This window comes from Pan paniscus, chromosome 13, assembly GCF_029289425.2.
Source record: "Pan paniscus chromosome 13, NHGRI_mPanPan1-v2.0_pri, whole genome shotgun sequence".
NCBI lineage: Eukaryota > Metazoa > Chordata > Mammalia > Primates > Hominidae > Pan > Pan paniscus.
Window position 1 is genome coordinate 80,037,255 of NC_073262.2, and position 21,261 is coordinate 80,058,515.

General features: G+C 37.7%; 1 protein-coding gene across 4 annotated transcripts in view; it reads right to left on the reverse strand.

The window, feature by feature from the left end:
• The window catches only part of NFE2L2 (NFE2 like bZIP transcription factor 2), a 161,754-nt gene that overhangs the window by 140,323 nt on the left and 170 nt on the right, over positions 1–21,261 (reverse strand). The window lies entirely within an intron of this gene.

The window sequence follows — 21,261 nt, forward strand, 5'->3', positions numbered from 1 at the left end:
TAGCTTTTGAATTTGTTTGCTCTTGCTTCTCTAGTTCTTTTAATTGTGATATTAGGGTATCAATTTTAGATCTTTCCCGCTTTCTCCTGTGGACATTTAGTGCTATAAATTTCCCTCTACATGCTGCTTTAGCTGTGACCCAGAGATTCTGGTATGTTGTGTCTTTGTTCTCATTGGTTTCAAAGAACCTATTTATTTCTGCTTTAATTTCGTTATTTACCCAGTAGTCATTCAGGAGAAGGTTGTTCAGTTTCCATGTAGTTGTGTGGTTTTGAGTGAGTTTCTTAATCCTGAGTTCTAATTTGAACTGTGGTCTGAAAGACCGTTATGATTTCCATTCTTTTGCATTTGCTGAGGAGTGTTTTACTTCCAATCATGTGGTCAATTTTAGAATAAGTGCTATGTGGTGCTGAGAATAATGTATATTCTGTTGATTTGGGGTGAAGAGTACTGTAGATGTCTATTAGGTCCACTTGGTCCAGAGTTGAGTTCAAGTTCTGAATATCCTTGATAATTTTCTGTCTCGTTGATCTGTCTAACATTGACAGTGGGTGTTAAAGTCCCTCACTATTATTGTGTGAGAGTCTAAGTCTCTTTGTAGGTCTCTAAGAACTTGTTTTATGAATCTGGGTGCTCCTGTATTGGGTGTAGATATATTTAAAACAGTTAGCTCTTCTTGTTGCATTGATCCCTTTACCATTATGTAATGCCCTTCTTTGTCTTTTTTGAACTTTGTTGGTTTAAAGTCTGTTTTACCAGAGACTAGGATTGTAACCCCTGATTTTTTTTACTTTCCATTTGTTTGGAAAATATTCCTCCATCCCTTTATTTTGAACCTATGTGTGTCTTTGCACATGAGATGGGTCCCCTGAATACAGCACACTGATGGGTCTTGACTCTTTATCCAATTTGCCAGTCTGTTTCTTCTAATTGGGACATTTAGCCCATTCACGTTTAAGGTTAATACTGTTATGTGTGAATTTGATCAAGCTATCACGATGCTAGCTGGTTATTTTGGACATTAGTTGATGCGGTTTCTTCATAGTGTCATTGGTCTTTATATTTTGGTATGTTTCTGCAGTGGCTGGTACCGGTTTTTCCTTTCCATATTTAGTGCTTCCTTCAGGAGCTCTTGTAAGGCAGGCCTGGTGGTGACAAAATCCCTCAGCATTTACTTGTCTGTAAAGGATTTTATTTTTCCTTCTCTTATGAAGCTTAATTTGGTTGGATATGAAATTCTGGGTTGAAAATTCTTTTCTTTAAGAATGTTGAATATTGACCCCCACTCTCTTCTGGCTTGTAGGGTTTCTGCAGAGAGATACACTGTTAGTCTGATTGCTTCCCTTTGTAGGTAACCTGACCTTTCTCCCTGGCTGCCCTTAACATTTTTTCCTTCATTTCAACCTTGGTGAATCTGATGATTATGTGTCTTGGGGCTGTTCTTGAGGAGCATCTTAGTAGTGCTCTCTGTAGTTCCTGAATTTGAATGTTGGCCTGTCTTGCTAGCTTGGGGAAGTTCTCTTGGATAATATCCTGAAGTGTGTTTTCCAACTTGGTTCCATTCTCTCCATCACTTTCAGGCATACCAATCAATCATAGGTTTGGTCTTTCCACATAGTTCCATATTTCTTGCTTTGTTCATTCCTTTTCATTCTTTTTTCTCTAATCTTGTCTTCATGCTTTATTTCATAAAGTTGATCTTCAGTCTCTGATGTCCTATCTTCTGCTTGATTGATTCGGGTATTGATACCTGTGTATGCTTCACAAAGTTCTTGTGCTGTGTTTTTCAGTTCCATCAGGTCATTTATGTTCTCTAAACTGGTTACTCTAGTTAGCAGTTCCTGTAACCGTTTATCAAGGTTCTTAGCTTGCTTGCATTGGGTTAGAACATGCTCCTTTAGCACAGAGGAGTTTGTTATTATGCATCTTCTGAAGCCTACTTCTGTCAATTCATCAAACTCCTTCTCCATCCAGTTTTGTTCCCTTGCTGGCAAGGAGTTGTGATCCTTTGGAGGAGAAGAGGCATTCTGGTTTTTGGAATTTTCAGCATTTTTGTGCTGGTTTTTCCTCATCTTCATGGATTTATGTACCTTTGATCTTTGATGCTGATGACCTTTGGATGGGGTTTTTGTGTTGATGTCCTTTTTGTTGATGTTGATGTTATTGCTTTCTGTTTGTTAGTTTTCCTTCTAACAGTCAGGCCTATCTTCTGCAGGTCTGCTGGAGTTTGCTGGAGGTCCACTCCAGACCCTTTTTGCCTGGGTATCACCAGCAGATGCTGCAGAACAGCTAAGATTGCTGCCTGCTCCTTCCTCTGGAAACTTCGTCCCAGAGGGGCACCTGCCAGATGCTGGCCAGAGCTCTTCTGTATGAGGTGTCTGCCATCCCCTGCTGGGAGGTGTCTCCTAGTCAGGAGGCACGGGGGTCAAGGACCTACTTGAGGAGGCAGTCTGTTCCTTAGCAGAGCTCAAGCACTGTGCTGGGAGATCCACTGCTCTCTTCAGAGCCAGCAGGCAGGAATGTTTAAGTCTGCTGAAGCTGCACCCACAGTCATCCCTTCTTCCCCCAGGTGCTCTGTCTCTGGGAGATGGGAGTTTTATCTACAAGCCCCTGACTGGGGCTGCTGCCTTTCTTTCAGAGATGCCCTGCCCAGAGAGGAGGGATCTAGAGAGACAGTCTGGCTACAGCAGCTACAGCGGTGGGTTCCGCCCAGTCTGAACTTCCTGGTGACTTTGTTTACACTTAGTTGGAAATGCAGAAATTACCTGCCTTCTGCATTGGTCTTGCTGGGAGCTGCAGACCAGAGCTGTTCCTATTCGGCCATCTTGTCAGGATCCTGCATGTCTTTTCTCATTTCTGTTTCTCTCATCTTGCCTCTATACAATGAAGACCATCCTTCATGTTAGCCTGATTACCAAATTTTTTTTGAAGATCTGTCTTATTTTTTTAAAGGCTCTTTGTACAGTTTTGTTGTTGTTGTTGTTGTTGTTTTTTCTTTTGAGACAGAGTCTTGCTCTGTTGCCCAGGCTGGAGTGCAGTGGTGCTATCTCTGCTCACTGCAGGCTCTGCCTCCCAGGTTTAAGTGATTCTTTTGCCTCAGCCTCCCAAGTAGCTGGGATTACAGGTGCACACCATTATGCCTGGCTAATTTTTGTACTTTTAGTAGAGACAGGGTTTCACTATGTTGGCCAGGCTGGACTCAAACTCCTGACCCCAAGTGATCCACATGCCTTAGCCTCCTAAAGTGCTGGGATTATAGGTGTGAGCCACCACACCCGGCCTCTTTGTACAGTTTTTAAAAACCATTTTGTTCTTGCAATGATTTTATTACCTGACCATTTGATGTCACAAGAACATCAAACTATTTTCTTGTGGACACTCTGCTCCTGTCCTACTTTCATTAACACTCTAGAGCAGTAGTTCTCAAACTTTAATGTTCATCAAAATCATCTGGAGGGTTTGTTCCAACACATATTGCTGGGCCCCATTCCCAGATTTCTGACTTAGTAGATGCGGGGAAGGGTCTCAGAATTTACATTTCTTACAAATTCCCAGCAATGCTGATGTTGCTGGTCTGGGGACTAGACTTTGAACCAATGCTCGTTAGGATTATCTGGACAACTTTTAAAACATACATATAGATGCTGTGATCCTACCTCCCAGAGATTTGAATCAAATAGGTGTTAGGTGTGGCACTGCTCTTTAAAAATAATTCCCTAGTGATTCAAATAAACAACCAGTATTGGGAACCACTGACCTAGAGGTTGATGAAAATTAGATTTTAAAAAGCCAGCATGCCTGCCTCCCTACCTCTTGCAACGCTTTCCTTCCACGAACATTTGCTAAGTATTAGTAATGGTAAAGGTATCCTGCAGAGATTATGCACATAAAAGAGTTGCCTATGATACGGTTGTTGTCCTCTAGTAGTTACTATAGTATATGGTAGATATAGATGTATACATAAACATCTACAATATAAGAAAATATAAAATCCATACAGGCCATTTGGAGTTGAATCAAACATATGAACCAAACAAAGTATGACAGAAGAGTGCAGGGGTAGGGGGGATAACTTCTAGATAAACGAGGAGGCATTATGAATGGCGGTTGTCGGGGAGGTGTTTTCTACGTAATAAAATGGTTGGCAAGAAACCCTTTTTGTTAGGGGAATAGTGCATGAAAAATCTTGGAAGGTAATTTGGGGGCAAATTTTGAACAGCCTTATATGCCAGAAGACAATAACGGTAGTATTGAATGTTTTCATCAGAGCTGTCAGCGTGGCAGGAATTTACAGGATGAAGTGGAAAGTGAAAAACAAATAGAAGCCTTGTCTAGGTATTAGAGACAGTGCCCTGATTATGGGGGGTAGTTTTCAAATTAGAGTTTTTTAATTAAAAAATATGAAAAAGAGTTTTACTTAGTTGATAACAGTTTTGAAGTAATAAGATGACAAAGTATTTGCAAATATTCATTTTAAATTTCTCTGTAAGTTATTGGGGGAGGTGTACCCTTAGGCAGAATTTGGATAGAAGAACACATGACTGATCCTGGATATAGGTTTGCTCTGTCTGACCTCTCATAACCCCCTTTTAGGTGCCTAGTGTTCTATGGTATCTCCATTCTGACCTATCAAAAATCGCTCTTAGGAAAGAATGTGACATCAATCATTTATTCTCTGGACTAGAGTATTTGAGGTTTCTCTTACATGTTTGTATAAAACAAGATTTATTTCCTACTCTCCCATCACTGCCCCCTACCTCACACACACATACACAAATCATACAGAACAAACTTCTTTCTATGGTTAAGGCCAAGCCAGTCTGTGGGAGTTCCTCAAAAATAAATATATGAGAAAGGAATTAGACCTACTGCTATGATCAACAATGTCTTTCCCTGGGGGGAAAAGTGTCTGCTAAACTGAAACTAAAAAGAAGACCCACATAATTCACCAGGTAAATATAATAATTCAAAGTGTGAGCCCGAGGGGCTCAATATCTTGATCCTAAACTATTTAATTCTCTGTTAAAGGATAACAAAGATTTTAATTTTTTGGGTGATGTTGTGTAGGGGCTTTATCCTAGAAAAGTACCAAAAAAAAAAAAAAACTCCTTTGAAGATATACTAATGAATTATCTTAACAAGAAAACACCTGACAACACTATAATTCCATATGTTCTGGTAACATCAAGAGAGAGCTCAAAAAGGAATCTGCACCTCAGAATTGTAGGATATTGAGAGTACTATTGAGTTGGGAGGAGATAAAGATTGATAGTGACGACTATTAGACTCAGAATGAATGGTCATATGCATCAAACTTTTTCCATTAAAGAGAGTTAATTTATTATCTTACTGACTATAAAAATGAGTGATTATATTTCTCTTTTACCAATAAGTAAAATTATTAGAAAGATGATTTCTTTCACAACTGTTATGAAAGTGAAAAGATGTCACTTATCTTTTCCTTTCCCTTCTTCTACCTAAATAATCATCCTTTAGTTTGCATAGTTAACCATTTTTAGGGCTACTTTTGAGTATGCTATTACTCTCTTTTTATTTAATGTGTTTTATTCATAATTGGAGACTCTCCATCACTCATTCCCCTTCAAGAACAACTATAATGAGACATCACTGGACATGAAAATTATAGTAAGGTAACCCAGAAACAGCAGTTACTATTATTGTAACCTGAGGGAGAGCAGCATCCAAGAAGTCTTACAAAAGGTTTGTGTCAAACAAACAATAAAAGCAATCTCCGAGGGACCAGATCACTGATTGATGAAGTGCTTTGCCAATTTAGGCAGTAAGAAGCTGTTTAATTATACCAAAGCAGTATTGCAGACTACCTCAAGCTGTTCTCTATTTTTGATGAGATGATATCTACTTGCCAATAGAGTGCATGATTTACTATTATAATCTGATCAACATCATAGTTGAACAAATATGATTCTCCTGGTGGACTGAAATTTATCTACTACTTCAGTGGTTTACCCATATCAATTACAATGAAGTTATTGGATTGAGGTTGTGAGCAAAGTCACATTTTGTTCTGCACTGATGACCTGCATTCTGAAAGTATGGTAGGAAACCCAAAATATTTTCAAAACCACTTGTGCTAGAAATCACTACCTAAGTGTAGTTTTAGAGATGAATACAGAGAAAGAGATTGAAACATAACTTTTAATATATTCTGTATAAACTGAGGCCTAGGGATAGCTAGGGTCTTCAGTGTTTAAAGTTTCTGTTTTTTCCCAAGGCCTCCAGTTGAGGGTATGGGAGATCATTTTCTTCTTGAGTTGAGATTTTAAGATTGCTGAAGGCAGAAACCATATGTTGTATTTCTTTTCTCTTCTACCACGATTCCTTGGTTGAGGTGGTCAAGGTTAAGAATAAACAAGGCAGGCTAGAGTATTTGTGCCACGTCAGATTGAAGCCTACCAGGAGTGGTACTGAAGCTAGGAGCTGAGCTTTGCACACATAACCCCATCTGGGAATGGTGGGGATAATACAAAATTTAGCAGCCATTGCTATTGTTCTTCTCTACATCTATGAATACAGATAAACTCAGCAAGCCCCTGGTTTGAGTGCTTGATGGCAGTACTCCGCTCTTACATTCAGATATTTATGGTATTAAAGCATTTTGAAAGTTTTACATAATTGGAAGTCATTGTTTAGCTCCCTATCTTTTGACTTTAGTAACAAAGCCATCTCAGATAGATTGGGGTCCAACTATAATTCTTTTAAAGACAATCCTTGCAAATCTATTTTCATATATCTTATCTCTAGTATTTAGAAGTTATTTCTTTTCTTTTATTCCACCTGTAGTAGCCAGTCTTCAAAAGGTCCCCAATGATTTCTGCCTCTTGAAATTCACATCCTTCTATTGTCCCCTCCCACAACCGACTAAGGTTGATGTGTAATGACCAACAGGATAAGACAGAAATGATGGTATGTCACTTCTAAGACTAGATTCCAAATGACTGAAGCTTCTATTATGGACCCTCTCTCATTTACTTGCTGTCTTAATTATCTTTTTTCTCTCACTTCTCTCTGTCTGATGGCTTACTCTGTGGGAAACCAGCTGCCATTTCATAAGGACACTCGAACAGCCTATGAAAGACCCTTGGGGTAAGTAACCGAGGCTGGTTAACAGCCTTGTGAGTGAACTTGGAAGTGGATTATCCAGCCCCAGTTAATCCTTGAGATAACTGTAGCCCTGGATAACAGCTTGATTGCAACTTTTTGAGAGACTGTGAGCCAGAACCACCCACCAAAGTTGTTCCTGGGTTCTTGATTCTTAGAAATGATGTAAGATAATAAATGTTTGTTGTTTTAAGCTGCTAAGTTTTGGGGTAATTTATTACCCAGCAATAGTTAACCAATATAACATAACTGCATTGAAATGTAACATACTGGCTTTATGGTTAGGTTGAAGAAATGACATCTCTTGCTCTTTTCTGCAGGTGGTCGTTAATTGCTCACCAGTGCTTTGTCAAAGTACTTTGCCACTTGCTTTTTGCAAAACTACTGAACACAGTAATTGACCTGATCATATCTTGATTCTCTGAAAGAGTTCATTCAATTCATAGAGGATGAACACATTACTCTAAGATATCTATTTACTTACATTGGTTTACCATTGGCTTGTCCCTGCAATTATCAAAACTGCTAGGTGATTAAATAGTATAATGTGTTTTATAGCTGTTTTCCTCATCTCTCACTTTCACAAATGTGGGGTAGTATTAGTATCAGTGAATACTGGAGAAATCATGACATTAAAGTTACTGACTAGCTGAGGCCACTAGGATGACTGATCAATTTACATTTATGGAGTGGCATGGTTAGCATATTTGATATCTGAGTGATGGGACAGGTCATGCATGCTAAAATTTTTGCTCTTTCTTTATACTCTACTATCCTCTCTAAATTTTTTTTACAATATTCACTGATGGTTTTTGAAATAGTAATAAAAGGACAGGCTAAGTTAAAAAATTATTTTAATTTAATTTTTATTTTTGAGACAGGGTCTCGCTCTGTCACCCAGGCTGGAGTATAGTGGCACTATCTTGGCTCACTGCAACATCCACCTCCCAGGTTCAAACAATTCTCCTGCCTCAGCCTCCCAAGCAGCTGGGATTACAGGTGCATGCTACTGCGCCTGGCTAATTTTTCGTAGTTTTAGTAGAGACAGGGTTTTACCATGTTGGCCAGGCTGCTCTCAAACTCCTGACCTCAAGTGATCTGCCTGCTTGGCCTCCCAAAGTGCTGAGATTACAGAGTGAGCCACCATGCCCAGCCTAAGTTAAACATTTAAATACACTTTTACACTTTTTATTAGGGAAAACTTGAAAACACACCCAAGTAGAGCATACCCGAACCCTCATGTATCCATATCCCGGCTTTCACATGGCCATTCTTGTCTTGTTTATCCTCTAATCCACTTGCTGTGTTCCTTGCTAACTACCTGCATTGGATTATTTGGATGCAAATCCAAGACATCCTTGTTTTCCATAAGACAAGGTAACTAATATTCTTAGTACAAAGCTGGGAAGCAGGAGCTCACCTGTTGTTCTCACTGATGGGTTCTAAGGAAAGTGTGAGTTCCCATAAATATGTTTGTATTTCAGGCACGTTACATGACTGATCATCAACCTATATTATTTCTTCCAAGGTAAAACTCAATTTTCACAGAGTTTTATGGTGATATTATAAATTCACATTCTGAATTTTGGGTTTGAAGGTAAATATAACTTTTTTTCCTGAAATTTTAAGATCCACGAGGGAGCTGGAAGTTCCACAGATTGGTTTTAATAAACAAACTCCCTCAATGATGAGTGGTCTTTTGAAGAGCATGGTTAGAACTTGGGATTGTGCTTCCCATGACTACAAATGTACTTGTAGCTTAGGTGCAAAAGGGTAGGTCAGTGGGTAGCTAACTACTGAGGATTGATTTTCCTGACGCTGGTGTTTTATAAGTGTCACCCAGAACTGGCATATAAAGTGGCTCATTCACCCAAGTATCTTCCTTTCCTTTTTACAAAATCCTTGGCTGTTGTGGGGCCTACATCTCTTCATGATTATTATTGCATCTGGTGTCATGTTTTTCCAGCTGGTGTACTGCTTCCCTGTAGGCTTCTTGATGTTCACTCCTCCAGCAGCCTCCTGCCCCTTCGAGGGAGCTCATCCTATGACCCTGCTCTGCACAGGCAACCTTTCTAACCTGAGCTGTGATTACATGGATAGGTTTAGAAGCTGTTTATGGATCATACATATGGCTCATCATAAAAAAAGAGTGTTAGGATTGATTAAAATTTCAGTTATGCGAATTTCGACTTTTCTTCTCCCCAAACATCACATACAAACAAAGCAGTATATTACTTTTGATCCAGTAGCTTTGGCTTTAAAAAAAAAAAAAAGAAACGAAGGTGCTGATAGTCCGTGATACTTGAATGCCTTCAAAACAGAAATAAAAAATTAATATCTAACACTTTCAAACATACCATTATTTTGCATAAACACTTAAAACAAGCTGGATCAAGGATGTATTTTGAGGACTATATGCAGAGGATCTGACAATGTCCTGAAAGAGTGTATTTTATAAAAAGAATCCCCTTTAGCAGAATTTGTTGGCCTCCTAGTGACCATCCTCATGTTCCTGCCTTGCAGTCTGGCTATGAGTGGTTCTATGCATGGCTCTATTTTGAGGTGTGTCCCCTGCTTTGGCTTCTCCTAGGAGGACCTTCTGGAATTAGCCTCAGCTGTCTTCCCATGACTTTGTCTCTTGGCTCATAGACTGACCCTCATTTTTCTCTTCTCATCTCTCTCTAGTCCTGCATCATACTGACCCAGGTTGAAAAAACAGGAAAAAAGATGAGCCTAAAAGAAAGGAAAAACAAGAAAGTGAGGATGTTAAAAAAATGAAAGAAATTAAGAGCGTGAAGAAGCTACCATATTTCTTTGCTTAAAAATCTAGTCATCAAATATATCAACATTAAAAAAATAGATTTCAAAAACAGATATTGCTTCTTTCAGTAGCAGATTTAGGGACGCAGTGGGAACACTGCATGGGTGATTAACAGGTCATTTTAAACATTTGATTCAAAGTAGCTTTCATGCTTTTTCAGGCTTCAGGATTATTATTGCTTGTGGTAGGAGGTGGTGCCATGGTTCAGTTAGACTAGAGAGAAAACTTATTTGACTGTGAAAAAATAAGGATGGGATGACCATTAGAGGTATGTGTACTCCTAATATACTCACAGTAGCTTTCTTACAGCTAAACTAAGCAGTGGGGAGCAAAGTCAGCTTCCCCTTTCAGAAAAGAAAATAATGGGAAATGGTGACTAGAGAGAGAGCTAAGGGCCACTTGGGAGGATTAAGCAGGCAGGATACTCTCTCTGTAAATTCTCCTGAATAGAGAATAGGGAGTCCTAAGAGAGTCTATAGTCCTGAAATAGTCAAAGGCAGAATTAGTAAGAGATGATTATAAGCCTCTGAAGACCACTGACTTTTGCCACATCCTCAGACCCAGCTTTCTCTGGGGCTCTGGGGGAGTCTTAGCGCATGCAGAGACTTGGTTCATCTCTTTGCCCCAGAAGAATACTTTCAGTCAATGGAAAAAAGCAATTCCTATCATATCTGAATTAAGATAGAAAAGACTTGCCTTTGAGAATATCACTTGCTTTTGGGTGCTTGGTAGTTATTGTCTACAAAGGATAAAGGTGGTCAGATGAAGAGAACTAAGAAACTTGGAGGTATGAAAAGGCCAAGTGCTAGGATTTATGAATAAACAATTTCCAAGCTATGCTCTCCATAGCATTAAAAAAATCATCTTGGGAACAACTTACCCAGAACATCTTTTAACTATTTACCACTGATCTAAATGCAATGATAAAAATAACTTTGTGACCCTAAAATGGAAGTGAATCAGATCTTACAAAGTAACTTAAATCATGCTATATCACAAAAGTCACACTAAATTCAGCTATCCCGTTTATAGGAATCATCATGTTTGTGTTCATATCTGGATTGGATTTGGAAATTTGATTTTGAAGTGTAGGAATGACTTTCAATATGTGATTGCTTATGACTTTCAAAATGTGATTATATGAAATTGAAATATACATATATTTCATACATATCAATATGTGAAATTATTCCTTAAATATTTTTTGCAACTTTGTTTTATTAATAGTGGCATTATATATTACTTCTGGCAATTGGTTGTCTAGAGCTTCCTCAGTGCATGTTTTAGCAGATGTTTTTAGAAATATTTCAGAGCTGCAGTTCTCAAGATGTCATCTGGAAACCCCTGTGGGTCCTTGAGACCCTTTCAGTGGGTCAGCAAGGTCAAAACTATCTTCATAATAAGACTAAAATGTTATTTGTCTTTTTCACTCCCATTCTCTCATGAGTGTAGAGTGGAGTTTTCCAGAGGTTACACAGCGTGTGATATCTTAAAAGATGAAATTCAAAAAGAACCCGGCTGTCTTCTACTAAGTCAGAAGCCAGGCATCAAAGATATTTCTGAAAATGTAAAGGAATATCATTCTTCTCATGTTTTTTTTTCTGGAAAATATATTTTTTTAAAAAACTAAAACATGTTATTATAATATGCATTGGTTTATCATTCTAAGTAAATTGATAAATCAAGAATTTAAATATTTTTCAATTTTAATTTCTAATATGTTATAGTTGGATAGATGTAAATATAAACAGAAGCTCTTTGTGGGGCATGGTGATCTCAATTTTTTTTTTTTTTTTTGCAACAGGGTCTTGCTCTGTTGCCCAGGCTGGAGTGCAGTGGTGTGATCATGGCTTACTGCAGCCTCGACCTCCTACCTCACTACCTCAGCCTCTCAAGTAGCTGGGACCATAGGCAGGCTCTACCATGACTGGCTAATTTCTTAATTTTTTGTAGAGGTGCAGGTCTCCCTATGTTGCCCAGGCTGACCTCAAACTCCAAGGTTCAAGTGATCCTCCCACCTCAGCCTCCCAAAGTGTTGGGGTATAGGTGTGAGCCACCACACCTGGCTGGGTCTCAATTTTTAATATTATAAAGGGATCCTAGAGACTAAAAGTTTAAGAATTGCTGCTTTAGAGGTGTTTTGTTGTTGTCATTGTTGTTTTGTTTTGTTTTTGAGACAAGGTCTCGCTCTGTCGCCCAGGCTGGAGTGCAGTGGTGTGATAATGGCTCATTGCAGCCTGAACCTCCCAGGACTAAGCAATCTTCCCGCTTCAAACCCCCCACCCACCCCTAGTAGCTGGGACTACAGGCATGTGCCATTATCCCTGGATAACTTTCTGTATTTTCTGTAGAGGTGTGGTTTCGTCATTTTGCTCAGGCTGGTCTTGAACTCCTTGGGCTCGAGCCATCGGTGCAGCTCAGCCTCCCAAAGTGCTGGGATTACAGGTGTGAGCCACTGCGCCCCGCCTGTTTGAGTATTGATATTGGTAAATATCAAATCTTGATTATATATATTCCAATAAAAATAATTATTTTAAAGTGATTTTTGACTTGGGTTCCCAAAATACTTGTGCATCTATCATTTTACAATAAATCTGAGATGTAGGCAAGTCAGAAATTATTCCTACTTAAAATATGAAAAAAATCAAGAAATCAAGAATTTTAGATTGCATACTAAGTTAGCAGAAGAGAAATTATACATAAGGTACTTTCAACTCTCTCCCAGTTATTTGGCTAATTTTAAAATTAGCCTTTTGCCCTGTATACTTCAGTGTAATTGTGATTGTGTAATTGGCATTGTGACACAACATGGAACTACCTGCAGCCACTTTCACATTAAACGTCTTCACCTCCTGAGCTAACTCACTTCCCTTTACTGCAACAGACAGCTAACCATAGTTCAATGCTTTCCTGTCATTCAAACACTGTAATCTTCTTTCTGTAGTTGTTTAGGTCTTCATCCTTTCTCCGTACAACTTTTTACAACGGCCAACAGGTTCTCGGGTATACCCAACAGATTGACTTCCACTTGGGAGAAAATTCCAAAGTAGTGATCTCTTCAGGCTTGTCATGCTAATTCCCTGCTCAAGAGCTTCTAAAAGCTCCCACCAGCAAAAGTTTTTACTCTTTTGCTAAGTTTTCAATGCTCCCACGGTTGGTCTCACCTTACCCATTTAATTTTATTTCTCTTCCCTCTACCAATAATTAATTTTTTCCAGGAAGACTGTCTTCCTTATACTAGCTTCACTTCCCCTTCAATAATAGCACTTAGAATTTCTGTTTTTGCTCATTAATCCTTTAATGCTCCTGCGAACCAAGCCCAGGATCAGGACAACATATTTGGCCATGGTAGAGCCAATATTCAAACCTAGGTGTGTGTAGCACTGAAGCCACTGCTCTTAGCTATTATACCAACTATATTAGTAATTCAATTACATTAAAATGGGCTAAATGACCCACGATTGCATGCTCAGATTGGTTAAAAGAAAACATCTAAATGCATTTACAAGAGACACATCTAAAATATATGGATACAAACAGATGAAAAGTTATAGGATGGAATTATAAACACACTCACAAAGCTGGTGTAGTTAAACTCTAAAACAAAAACCATCATTAGAAACAAAGAGGGACACTTGATAATTATAAAAGGTTCAGTTTGCCAGAGAAATATAACAATTTTGATATATCTAATACATAGCTTCAAAATAGAGAAAATAAAAATTAGCAGACCTACAAGGAAAAATGAATAAATCTATAACAGTGGAATATTTAAACATACTATCAATAACTAATAGAATAAGTAGATAAAATACCTTTGATTTAAAAGATTTAAACAATATAATCAGCAAATTTGAACAGGCATTATATGGAACTCTATACTCCCAAACAAGAAAGAATACTTGTTCTTTTTAAATACAAAAGTGAATTATTTATAAGTGAATAATAGTGAAAATACAGTTATTAAAACTTGAAGGAATAAAGTGAGTTGCTTAGAGAGAAATTTATACCCCATAGAGATATAGTCTCTAAAAAAAAAACTGCCAGAATGGTAGCACACACCTGTAATTCTAGCTACTCAGGAAGCTGAAGTGGGAAGATTGCCTGAACCCAGGAGTTCCAAGTTACAGTGACCTATGATCATGCCACTGCCCTCCGGCGACAGAGTGACCTTGTCGCAAAAAAAAAAAAAAAAAAAAGTAAAGAAACAACAAACAAGTATAAATAGAAAATCCGAATAGCATTATGTTATTTAATCTATGAATAAAAACCTTCCCATAAAGAAAACTCTAGGTCCAGATTGTTTCTTTGGTGAATTCTACCAGACATTTAAGGAAGAAATAATGATCAATCTTATACAAACTCTTCTTGACACTAGAAAACAAAGGAGTACTCATTAGCTTGTTTCATGAGGTCAGCAAAACCTGACATGAATATTACAGAAAGAAAAATTTCTTTTAAATTACTTTTAAATATAAATATACTTTTAAATATAAATACAAAAATCCCTAGACAACATTTTAATATACTGTATTTAGTAATATATAAAAAGGTCAATATCTCATGACCAGGTTGGGTTTATGCCAGGATTACAAGGTTTCCTTAACAGTAGAAGGCCAATCCTTATAATTTACCTTACTAACAGAGTAAAAGAGAAAAATCATATGATTATCTCAACAGATACAGAAGCCACCCCTGCCACCAGCCCATGCTTTTTTTTTTAAGACAGAGTCTTGCTCTGTCACCCAGTCTGGAGTACAATAATAGCACAATCTTAGCTCACTGCAACCTCCGCCTCCCGGGTTCAAGTGATTCTCCTGCCTCAGCCTCCTGAGTAGCTGGGATTATAGGTGTGTGCCACCAAGCCTGGCTAATTTTTGTATTTTTAGTAGAGATGGGATTTCGCCATGTTGGCAAGGCTGGTCTTGAACTCCTGGCCTCAAGTTATCTGCCTGCCTCCGCCTCCCAAAGTGCTGGGATTACGAGTGTGAGCCACCATGCCCGGCAAGAAAAAACATTTGCTAAAATTCAATATCCATTCATGATAAAAACTGTTGGCAAACTATGACCAAAAGTGGAGTTCCTTAATCTGCTAAAAGGTTTATTAAAAAAGCAAAACATCAGAACCCTACTTCAAACAATGGCAAAATGTGGAGAGATTTCCCTTGGAAATCAGGAACATTATAAGGTTGCCATCATCTAAACTTCTATTCAACATTGTACTGGAGGTCCTAGCCAGCTGGGTAAGGCAAGAAAAAGCACAAGATATAACAATTGAAATAGAAGAAATTAACTGTCATTATTCACAAATGATATAATTCTATGTAAAAGATCTAGAAGAATATATAATAGTTAAGATAGTGTGATACTGATACAAAGTTGATAGATAAACCAATGGAACAGAATAGAGAGCCCAGCAATAGATCAGTGCTTATATGGACACTCGATCTATGACAGAGGTGGCAATGTCAAACAAGAGCTTTTCAACAACTGATGCTGAGACAACCCCCCATACCAATGTGGGGGAAAAAAAAACTTGACCTCTACTCCATAAACACCAAAATCAATTCCAGGTGAACTATAGATATAAATATGAAAGGCAAATCGATATAGATATGAAAGTCAAAAAAGCCTTATAAAAATAAGGCTTCTAGAAGATAATACAGGAGAATTACCTTCACTACCTCAAAGCAGAAAAAGATATCTTAAACAGAACACAAAAAATGTCAAATAAAGGAAAAGGTTGGTAAATTTGGTCACAATGAAAGTTAGATCTATTGCTCTTCAAATATCACTATTAGGCAAATAAAAAGGCAAATCACATAATGAAATTAGAAATTTGCAATACATCTATCTGAAAAAGGCTCATATCTGAAATATATAAATAATTCTTACAAATCAATAAGACGATGACAGGTAACCAACTGAAAGATGAATAAGAGCCTTGAACAGGAGTTTCACAAATAACCACATCCAAATAGTCAACAAACACATAAAAAGGTGCTTGATCTCATTAGTAATCAGGGAACTGCAAATTAAAACCACAATAAGATAATAGTACACATCTACCAGAGTGACTGAAACTAACTAGATTGACAATAACACATATTAGAGCAATGGGAACTTTCATATACTGCTAGGGCAGCAAATTTTGTAAAATCCCTTTGGAAAATAGATTAGTGTTTCATTATCTATTACAGTTAAGCACAGTTAAACATTATGTACACTTTCTGACCTAGGAATTCCACTCTTAGATGGATACTCAACAGAAATTCACATGCCTGTACACCTAGAGACATCTACAACAATGTGCATAGCAACGCCTATCCACAGTAGTATGAAACTGGAAACACTTCGAATGCCCATGTCCATTAATTGTCGAAAAGATAAACTCTGATATATGGATTTAATAGAATACTATACAGCAAATAAAATAAATGCACAACTACAACAATATTATTAAAACTCATAAAGATAATGTTGAATGAAAGAAACCAGACAAAAAAGAACATATCATAATCTTCTATTTATATAAATGCAAAAAACAGAAGCAGGTAAAAGATACATGCTTAGTTGATAAAACCATAAAAAACAAACAAGGAAGTGCTTATCATACATCTAGGACAATGGTTACCTTTGGTGGCAGGGAGGGTGCATAAAGTGATTGGGAGAGAGCATAAGGGGGACTTCTGGATTCTGTAATGTTCTATTTCCTGACCTAGATGGTAGATTAAAGGTGCTTGATTTGTGATAATTTATGCTTTGGTTCACTTTTCTCTGTGTTATATTTCACAAAAAAGGGTATAAAAATCCAAGAATTCCTATATTTAGGGATCACTCAGAAGCTCAGAAGACAAGTAATGAAAATCAGAGCAATAAAGAAATTTGGTGCATGATTCCAGGAGTTAATCTATCCTATTTAGACTTTTTTTTGTGCCTCAAGTTAGAAGATGTCATGAATGCAAATAAATCCACTCCATTGAAAATTACAGGTCATACATTCACTGCTTGTTTCTGTGCATGTGGTCTGTTCTCAATTAAGAGCCAAATGTCCCAGGACTCAGAAAGGACAGGATTGTTGAGATGGCCCACCTAAAAGTGATATTCACTGAGGTTTTAATTTTTGTGGGAATCACAAGAATCTCGATGGACTTGGCTTCATATGAAATATCTGTTCCTCTGGTAGCATGAATTCAGGGTATCCTGCTTGGGTTCTACTTTTGTATGGAGAGGTGGTAGGAAACTCTTCATCAAGGTCACCTTCATCCTTATTCCCACTAATAGTATTACATAATTTTTTTCCCACTTACGGACTGACTTCTAACTAGCCTGATTATACCATGTAAATGAGGCATTGGCTTAAACACTTTTGCATCTCATAGCACCTAGTAGTGAATTAGGTACATGATAGGCTTTCAACAAATGCTTTTACCGTCTGTATGTTTTCATTATTGCACACATATTTAAAATATATACAATCAGTAGTTTTCCTACTGGTACATAATTTTGGTTTACATTAAGCTTTTCATCACCCAGAAGAAAGCTTTTTGTTACTCTGTTAATATCTGCAAAATTTATAAATTTTTGCCTTCTGAGAGTTGGCAAGAAGCATATCTATAACTTAATTTGGACAAGGAAGCAGTTAACTACATTTACATTTAAAGTATTTTAGTAGTGTCAGATTGAGCACTCCAGGGAGTCAGGCAAAAATTAACAGATCCTTCCGAGCTTGACTGGATAGTGCTCGAACAATCGCTTAAGATCTGGAGATCTAGCACAAAAATCAAGTCCTCCTCATTGTCTGCCTTTTCTCAGAACCATTAAATAGTTATTTTACATTAGTCTAACAACTCTTAGAATGTCTTAACTTTTTTACAGAGCCTGTGTTACAAAGGAGGTGGTGAATCAGAAAGGAGGTAACTGCATAGGCTTGGAAACCTTACGGAAACCCTTTTTCTTACCACTCCCAAAACTTACCTTTGACTTGCACATTACATAGAAATAAACTTATTTCTGATGGTTAGATCTGCAAGATGGCTTGTAAAAGCCTATCTAATCCATAATGTACTGGAAATGGTATTATTTTGACCACACCTAATCATTTATAGCATTTTTTTTTTCTGACAAAAATACATTTACAGCCCTAGGTCAGTATGCAAGGGACAAATACTTCTCGCATATTTTTCTTCTCCATACCCCAGTGTGGGTTATAACAGTAGTATGGGAAAAGTAAGGTTGATATCTCCAGGCACCAGTAACTTAAACTCTACAACTGTGCTATCAAATATAGTCACCATGATCCACATAAGGCCATTTAAGTTTAAATTAATTAATTAAAATTAAAAATTCAGTTTCTCAGTTATCCTAGCCACATTTCAAGTGCTCATAGTCACATATAACTAGCAGTGACAGTACAGATACAGAACATTCCCATCATCTTGGAAAGTGCTCTTCTATGAGGTAACTTTCTACATTAAATATTAGCTAGGCATTTTCCCTTCCTTCCTTCCTTCTTTCTTTCCCTTTTCTTTTCTTTTTTTTTTTTTTTTGACAGGGTCTCACTCTGTTGCCCAGGATGGAGTGCAGTGGCACAGTCTCGGCTCACTGGAACCTCCATTAGCTAGGCATTTTCACACGGGGGAAAAGAGGAAAACAGTTCCCATGGGGACTGTGGCTCAGTGTCTCTCCCCAGATTCAAAGTGACGAGTCACTTATAAATTAAGTCTCAGATTCTTATGTGGGATATGAACTCTGTCTTCATGGAGTTTATGGCCTACTGGGAGAAACAGACATGAGTAAATGAAAAGTTAATTAACATATAAAGGCAGTATATGATAAATGATAAGCAAGAGGATAAATTCTCAGGGAAAGAATAGATTTAAGAGACACAGAGGATAATGTACTGTTGATGTACTTAATATAAAAAGCAAAAGAGGAAAAGGCTGAAAATAACCCTGAGGTTGATGGAACAGGATGACAGTGGCACCTTGGTGGACTATAGGGAAGCATAAAAGGGAGGGGAAAATGAGCTCAGTTTCTACCCCATTCAAGGAAGCACATGGAGAATCACGGGATTACATTCTTGCAAAAACAAAAAATGACCTACTGTATCAAAGGCTACAGGACATCTCAATTCAATAACTGATAGGTCTAGACAGCTGTTATCATATTTCTCTGCAACAACTTCATCAGTGACATCTGAGATTGGATTCTAAAGATACAGGAGGAAGTAAAACATGAGGAAATGGAGGTAATGCCTAGATGAACTGAGGGGATAGTATACAGGAATAATTCTTGGCTCATTAATTATTGGATTGAGCCACCTCCATCTATCTGTTTTGGAGACTGCTTTATCAGGTCAGAGGAGATGAGTGTGACTTTCTTCAGATTGTGCAAGACAAAAAGAACACCATTAGAATTATGTACATGACACTGGAAGGCAAAGTGGGTTTTAAAATTTTAAAATAAGAGACAATTCCTCTAATTGACAACAAAATCAAGTAAAGGAAAGGAAGCTAGGATTTTTCTTCTGTTATCAAACATGTAGGAGCATATAGCCACTTTTCTGGTCATCAGCTGAATACTGAAAATGTCAATCAGGTGCAACTTCTTTGTTGTGAGGGTAAGCAACAAAGTATGCAAAAGCCAGAAACTAGTGGCTTGCAGGCTTTGATATTTAATTTTACAAGATCAACTAAAGATTCTCTTTTTTCAGTCATAAATACCTAGGAAAGTGCTATATGTGTTTCATGTTCTTGCACCTCATGAATGAGGTCGTGATAGCTGTGGTGGCAATCTCTGAAATTCTTCCCAGAACTCAATCCTTAAGAACCAGGAGTATAGTTTATAATTAAAGTGAAAATTTATTTTAGAAAGTTCAATTTTAGAATCTATAAAATAAAAAACAAAAACCCCAAGCCTATGTAAGTAATTTTAACATAAAATGTTAATGGCCCCAAACTCTAATGGTGGAATAAGGACAATAACATGAAGTATATGGTATTTGAGATAAAATATAGCTATTTAAGAAAAGCTTCTTACTCTCCTTGAGGCTTCATCTATAAAATAAGGATAATAAAACTTGTGTCATTGTGTTACTGCAAAGATTAGATATGTATAAGATGCCTAGGTTATGGCCATTTTTTATATTTAACAAATTCCTAATTCTTTCTTGTTTCTACAACTGTACTAAATTATTTTAATAGCTGCAAAAGTATTTTACCATATTGACTAACCATTTCTCTGTTGCTAGACATTTGGACTGTTTTCAATGGTTTGGTATCTCTTCGTATATAAATTTCAGAGGACATTCGGACCTCCTGTAAAGGCCAGGTAATATATATTTTGGGGCTTGTGGGACCACATAAGGTCTCTGTTGCATATTCTTTTAAAAAATTTCTTGTTTTCTTTTAACAACCCTTCTCAAATACAAAAACCATTAGCATGAGGGCTGTGTAAAAACAGGCCACAGACTAGAGCTGGCCCTCCAACAGCAATTTGCTTAGCTCTTAATTGAGAGTTTTTAACCAGTCTGGGCCTCTTTGGAAGTTCACTCTAAAGGCATAATCTCAATTTTAGAAGCTGGCAACATCCAAGAGAGCAATTGTTAGTCTCTAGTCCCATGGATGTGGTGTTCTTCAGATTCCTCTGCCAATATTTTTCTTCTTAGGAAAGCATGATGTGAAAGTGGTGACAGGATGGAGAATGACAATGGCCAGTGTATGTGAGTTTTTGTCTAAGCTAATTCTTATGCAAGACACCGGATGAAAAACAGGTGAGGAGCACTTTTCACGTGCTATCTTCCAGAAATGAATTCAATCTGTAAATAACTGAGATGTCTTCACAGCTCTTGGGTAATTTTTGTCTGTAGCAATAAGAAACTTTATCTCTATTAAAGTTAGGAAGGGGTTAGGATCCAGTAATGAATGAAATGAGAACTTAAGTTGCAACTCAGTTTCTGTACTTACTTGTGATCTAGCATTAAACACAGTGCCAGGCACGAAATAGGTGGTGAGAAATAAGAAAATGATAGAGCTATTTGCTCTAATGGTTAGAGGCAATGATGGTCAGCTTTGAGTTACTTTGGTGACCCCGCAGGGAGGAAGAGCACAGGTGGAACATTAGAATCTCTTTCAGGAAAAGGATGCCGCTGGATCCATCAGGTCCAGTAGCACTGCCCATTTCTCCTGCTCCAAGGCATCTGCCCTCGAAAGCCCCCAGGCCACACCCGAGGACACCACCCAGGGTTCTAGGACACCTCGAGGGCGGACGTGGTTTGGCTCTCGGTCCAGCTGGACCGG